This window comes from Gossypium hirsutum, chromosome A03 (genome assembly GCF_007990345.1).
Source record: "Gossypium hirsutum isolate 1008001.06 chromosome A03, Gossypium_hirsutum_v2.1, whole genome shotgun sequence".
In the NCBI taxonomy this organism is placed as follows: domain Eukaryota; kingdom Viridiplantae; phylum Streptophyta; class Magnoliopsida; order Malvales; family Malvaceae; genus Gossypium; species Gossypium hirsutum.
This window is the reverse complement of record NC_053426.1, coordinates 108,192,545-108,198,936: the sequence shown is the minus strand read 5'-3', so window position 1 is coordinate 108,198,936 and position 6,392 is coordinate 108,192,545. Positions and strand designations below refer to the sequence as shown.

At 31.5% G+C, this 6,392-nt stretch overlaps 1 non-coding gene across 1 annotated transcript; it reads right to left on the bottom strand.

The window, feature by feature from the left end:
- Positions 1-5,235: 5,235 nt before the first annotated feature.
- LOC121225740 (small nucleolar RNA R71) lies at positions 5,236-5,342 on the bottom strand. Its single transcript, XR_005923611.1, has one exon. It is a non-coding gene; the product is annotated as a small nucleolar RNA R71 (small nucleolar RNA).
- Positions 5,343-6,392: the final 1,050 nt, after the last annotated feature.

Genomic DNA, 6,392 nt, shown 5'->3' with positions numbered 1-6,392 from the left:
AGAATTTGATATTTGATCCTAGTACTTAAAAAGTTGAAAATTCAATCCTTTTACTTTTCAAATTTAAAAATTTTAATCTAATCATCATCATCATCATCGATAGTTTTCATAAGAAATTGTCAACTTAATATATTTATTTTTCATCAATTATCTGCCATATCCTATAAAGATGGCCTAATCAACGTGCCAAGTTGATAACTTTTGATGAAAAAAACTAATAATGTTAACTTGAATTTTTTAATCAATAAAGTAAGAGAACTTAATTTTTAATTTTTTAAATACAAGGCCTAAATCTCAAATTCTATAAAAATAAAAGGGTTGACAATATATTTTAACAAAAAATTTACATTGTGTGATGTGTTAATAAAATATTAAGATTTTAAAGTATATAACTGTAAAAATACTATTATTAATAGGAATTAGTAACAATAATAATATAAAGATATGATATATAGTGCAAACAATAAATAAATCAGTATAAAATGATGCACAAATGTTATATCTGCAAAATAATCTTAAAAAAAGAATGACAAATTGATAGTAACTGCAACGTTAGAATAATTTTGAAACAAACTAGAGATGTATCAACTTGATCAAATCATTGAAATTTGAATCATAGCCTCGCCGTAATCAAATCAACCTGACGATGAACATAGATTAATCAAGAAACAAATTATTAAAAGCCTCAAAAGACCTACCACATCAATGATGTACAAAAGGTCAAGTCTCAAATGACCTATCATTTTCCTTATCATTTTAAATCTATTACCATCATTATGATCTACTATAATAAAGCCTTTTAAGAACAGTTCCTAATAAATTTGACGACACTTTTATATTAACAAATCTCATTTATACACCAAAACATGACAAAAAATTTAAATTAAAATTAAAAACATTTTATTTAAAAAAACATATTAGAGAAAACAAAAACCACGAATAATATGGACAACTACGACATTGTGGATAAAATCACTAAAATGTGAGCTGAAATTAAGAATAATTAAAAGTACGAAAAAAAAAATGTTGGAAAAACTACCACAAACAACTAGCTTGAAGATTAACATCATTACCAACAAGGCAAAGATTTAATTTCGAAAAAACTAAAAGTTTTTTTATGAAAAAAAAAGGAGATAGTACATAATTTATATACAATTAATTTCCTGTACATCGGTGATAATTTTATTCAAAAGCTTGTGTCAAAATATGTCTGTCTCAGTAATAAACTTGCTAATGCCCTAGCATCGATGGCTTGGGGACAAACATTACAAAGCGTTTTCTATTATTCTCCTCCAGTAGCGCTTCTTGATCAACTTAGTGCTGATACTATTTATATTATATCACCAAGAATTGTGTTTGTTTAATTTATGTATTTCCTTTTGTATTATAAAAAAGAAGATGTCTCTCTTAAGAGGTAGATAATTTTCTGATATATAAGATAGTAAAAAATTAACATTTAATAATTTGAATTCAAAGTCTATTCTTTCCATTAATCTAAATAAATGTCGCCAAAATTAAACATTTATCTACTGTTGTAAGAATATAAATGGTGGTTTAAGTGATTAAATTATTAATTTTTTATTTATTTAATTAAATCAATTGTTGAATTATTATAAAATAATTTTTTTAAATAGAAAATTCATGAAAAAATTAATTTTAGAAAAAATAGTAAACAAAAAACCATAATCAAAACATAAACATTCATTTATAAATTACAAAAAAAAAATTAAACTAGATTAAAATCAATTCAAATGTTTTTAATTGATTTTTTACCTGGTTCAATTGAGTTTTTATCGGTTCAACTCTTCTACAATTTTATGGTACTGATTGAACCAATTGGATCACTAATTCTTATTTCAACCATTTGGAGCCGTTCGATTCCAACAATCATGCTATTATTAAGCATGAGATAAAGTTTGGTATCACTTAATTTATCTATACTTACTACTAGATTATGGCAAACCCAAGATTTGGGTAAAAAAATAATATAAAAAATTGGTTAAAACGGTAAAGTTGAAATTTTAAAAATCATGTGTTAATTTTTATTGACTCTATATAAAATATAAAAGGACAAAAATAACTTCATAGTAGCATAGCTCACTTTACAAAAACAAAATTGATATTGTAGTCATTTCCCAACTGAGTTGGTACTTGATTGACTCGTGATACTAACTCAGTCATGACTTAAATAATTGTATAGCATCTTATGCTATTATTTAAGAGTTTGGTTGAGTTAGTGTCACCCATCAACCGGGTCCCAACCCAGTTATAAAATTACCATAAACCCATTATTTTACAAAACAATAAATATTATTTTGAGAATAATTTCATCATTTTATGTAAAATCTAAAAGAAAAAATATACACATGATTGGATTTAAACTTAAGGCATCATGGTCTTCACCATCTCAACTTCACCATTCTAACCAAAACCACATTTAATTTGTGTAACCTACGTTAATCCCGAATTCAGAATGTTACATTGGCCACCTAAATAGCCTAGTACGATCAAAGTTTTATAATACAGTCATATTTAATTATTCATTTTATCTTAGAAGAAAACTTAGTTAATTTTCATTTTATTCATTTCTCAAATTTTCTTTATAATTTAGTAGTGAAAAAAGTGATATCTAATTTAGTTTTAATAAAAACCATATTTCATGCATAATAATCTATAGTTCAACATCCTAAAATTAAATTAAATACCATGCATGCTAAATAACCCAAAATCGAGGTCTCATGCCATAGCTTAAAAATAAAACAATATAGTGCCTAAATAACGGAAAAAGAAAAAAAATGGATAATAGATCTAAAATACTTTAATAAAAGAAAATTTTGAGTCGAGACCCTCCGGATGCAGAGTCTGCGTCTTAACCTAGTGGGTTATCTGTAACGATGAAAATTAAAAGGGGAGTGAGATATGAGCTTGGTGTGAGTTCGATCACAAGTAAACCAGTGCAAAACAATAAACAAATCATACACATTAAGTTCTAAGAATAATTACAATCGTATAACATAGCAAAATTCGACAGTAAATACGAGTATGATTTTGAGTGTAAATGCAATGCATAATTAACAACCAAGGTACTACCCATACTCTGCTATACTCATCAATAAGAGTTCCTGATAAACCTCAAAAGTAACATATTTTAATCCTATGCTTGGCATATCTTTGGATGATTTATCATAAGATTTAGTGAATTTGGTGCTCCTAGTCTTTTAATTTCATGTTTTATATATAGATGAGCATAGGAAAGCGAAAAGTGCAAGAAAAAGGCCAAAACAAGACAAAATAGGTTTATTTCAGTGCTGCACATGACCCAGACACTTCCACACGGGTATTCCACACACCCGTGTGAGACACACGGGTAGGCCACACGTCCGTGGGTCATGACCGTGTCAACTTAAAACCATATCAGAATTGCAAACGGCCTGAGCACCATCCCACAGGCGTGCCACATAGTCGCGTCCCTGTCGAGACCTATTTTGATTCTATTCGAAAAAAAGCTAATTTTGGGCATTCCAAAGTCTATATAAACACCCTAGAAGAGGATCAAAGAGACACACAGAGAGAAGAAGGTAGAAAATACTCGAGGACAGCCATTAGAATTAGCTCGGGAGCAGGATTTACTTCAAGGCTGAAGATCTCCATTCAATTTCTACTGAAGTTTTTGGGTTTCTTTATGTTTTGTTGTTTTCCAAATTTTGAGATGTTTTCCCCCATCATTATGAACTAAATTCCCTAAACACCTAAGGAAGATGAAACTTAAGACGAATCTTATTATCTTTTGAATTATATAATAAATGCTTGTTTTTATTCTTAATTATGAGTTTTAATCATTGCCTTAATATTCAAGGATATTAATTCAGGTTTTGATGTGCTTAACCAGTGGAGCAAAAGTCCCTGTTTAAGAGTAGATCTTCCATAATTAAGCGGAGTTGAATGCAATCCTAGAGATAGGACAACATAAATCTGCCGGATTAGAGTCAAATCTAATAAGGGAATCCATAGATCGAGTTAATGCGACAATAGGGGTTTTAATTAGAAAGAGATTTCAATTAATCAACCTAGAGTAAGTTATTTCTAGTCTCGAGAGAGATATTACATAAACTAGGGATTTCTACGGTTTAAGTTAAACAAGTAAATCATCTAATTCAGAAGTAATAAATGAAGTCTAGGTAGATTCTTCCTTGGGTATTGTCTTCTCTATCGGTTTTCCAAAAGTCTGTTCCAAATTTTATCTCTGTCGTGTTCTCAAGTAATTAGATAGTTAATCTTAGTTTAAAAACATCCCTTTAATTCTTAGGCTAGATAATAAAAAGATAGTAATTACTATTACTTTTAGTCCTTGTGGATACGATACTTCTGGTCTCACCATAACTATACTATTGTTCAATAGGTGCGCTTGCCTTAGTCGAATTTTTAGTCAGTTTAGCGACCATTAAGTTTTTGGCGCCCTTGCCGGGGACTAAGATATTAGGAACACTTGAATTTTATTACTTTAGCCATTTTTTATTTTTATTGCAAATTACTTTTTGTTTTAATTTAATTTTTACTTCTCTTCTAATCTTTTTGTTATTTGCTTTTGCCAAAAATCTCTAGTTTATGATTAGAAGGAACCCGTCACGACCTTTACTATTTGACAGTGAGATAGAAAGCACAGCTCGCAGAAATCGAAGAGAAATAAGGCGAAGCCTACAGTATATAGAGGAAGAGCAAGAGGCCGAAGAGAAATAAGGCGAAGCCTACAGTATATAGAGGAAGAGCAAGAGGCCGTGACCGATATACCCGAAGAGATGGCGAACAATCCGAATAATCCGCTACCTCCTGTAGTTACTGCAAATCCAGTAAATCGGAATTCTGCTCCTCATACTATGTATGATTATGCTAAGCCAACTTTAACAGGAATTGAATTGAGTATAGTTCAACCTGCTGTTGCTGCAAATATATTTTGAACTGAAACCTAACACGATTCAAATGATACAACAGTTTATTCAGTTTGATGGTTTGCAGGATGAGGATCCAAACACTCAATTAGCAAATTTTCTGGACTTCTGCGATACCTTTAAGATCAATGGCGTTTCTGACGATGCCATTTGCCTTCAGTTATTTCCCTTTTCATTACAGAATAAGGGTAAACAATGGTTGAACTCGTTACCACGATAGTCAATCATTACTTGGGAACAAATGACCTAAAAATTTTTGCTTAAATATTTTTCACCGACTAAAACGACTAAATTAAGGAATGATATCTCTTCTTTTGTGCAGGTGGATTTAGAAACACTTTATGATGCATGGGAAAGATACAATGATTTATTAAGAAGGTGCCCTCACCATGGGTTACCCTTATGGTTACAGGTTCAGACCTTCTACAACGGTGTGAACCCCTCAACAAGACAACTAATTGATGCAGCTACCGGTAGAAACTTGAACAACAAAACACCTAAAGAGGCTTACGAATTTATTAAAGAGAGGTCACTAAACAACTATCAGTGGCAAGTAATGAGAACAAAGCCAACAAAAACAACTGGTGTTTTCAACCTCGACGCGGTCACTATGCTATCTAACTAGGTGGAAGTATTGAATAAAAATATTGATGGTTTGTATGATTCTATTCAAGTACATCCAGTGATGAGGTGTGATTCAAATGGAGGAGGAATGCAAAACACAGATTATCCATCCTTCAACCCCAGCAACGAGGAAGAACAAGTCCACTATATGGGTAACAATTCTAGACCTTAGAATAACCCTTATAGTAACACTTACAATGCAGGTTGGAGGAACCATTCTAATTTTTCGTGGGGTGGTCAAAGGAATCAAAGACCACAACACATTCTAGGTTTTCATTAACCACCTTACCAACAGGAGAAAAAGCCAAACCTTGAAGAGATGCTTACAAAATTTATCTCGGTGTTAGAAACTCATTTTTAGAATACCGAAATAGCACTTAAAAATCAGCAAGCATCGATTCAAGGGCTCGAAACTCAAATAGGTCAGCTTGGCTTACGAATTTATTGAAGAGAGGTCACTAAACAACTATCAGTGGCAAGTAATGAGAACAAAGCCAACAAAAGCAACTGGTGTTTTCAACCTCGACGCGGTCACTATGCTATCTAACTAGGTGGAAGTATTGAATAAAAATATTGATGGTTTGTATGATTCTATTCAAGTACATCCAGTGATGAGGTGTGATTCAAATGGAGGAGGAATGCAAAACACAGATTATCCATCCTTCAACCCCAGCAACGAGGGAGAACAAGTCCACTATATGGGTAACAATTCTAGACCTTAGAATAACCCTTATAGTAACATTTACAATGCAGGTTGGAAGAACCATCCCAATTTTTCGTGGGGTGGTCCAAGGAATCAAAGACCACAACACCTTCTAGGTT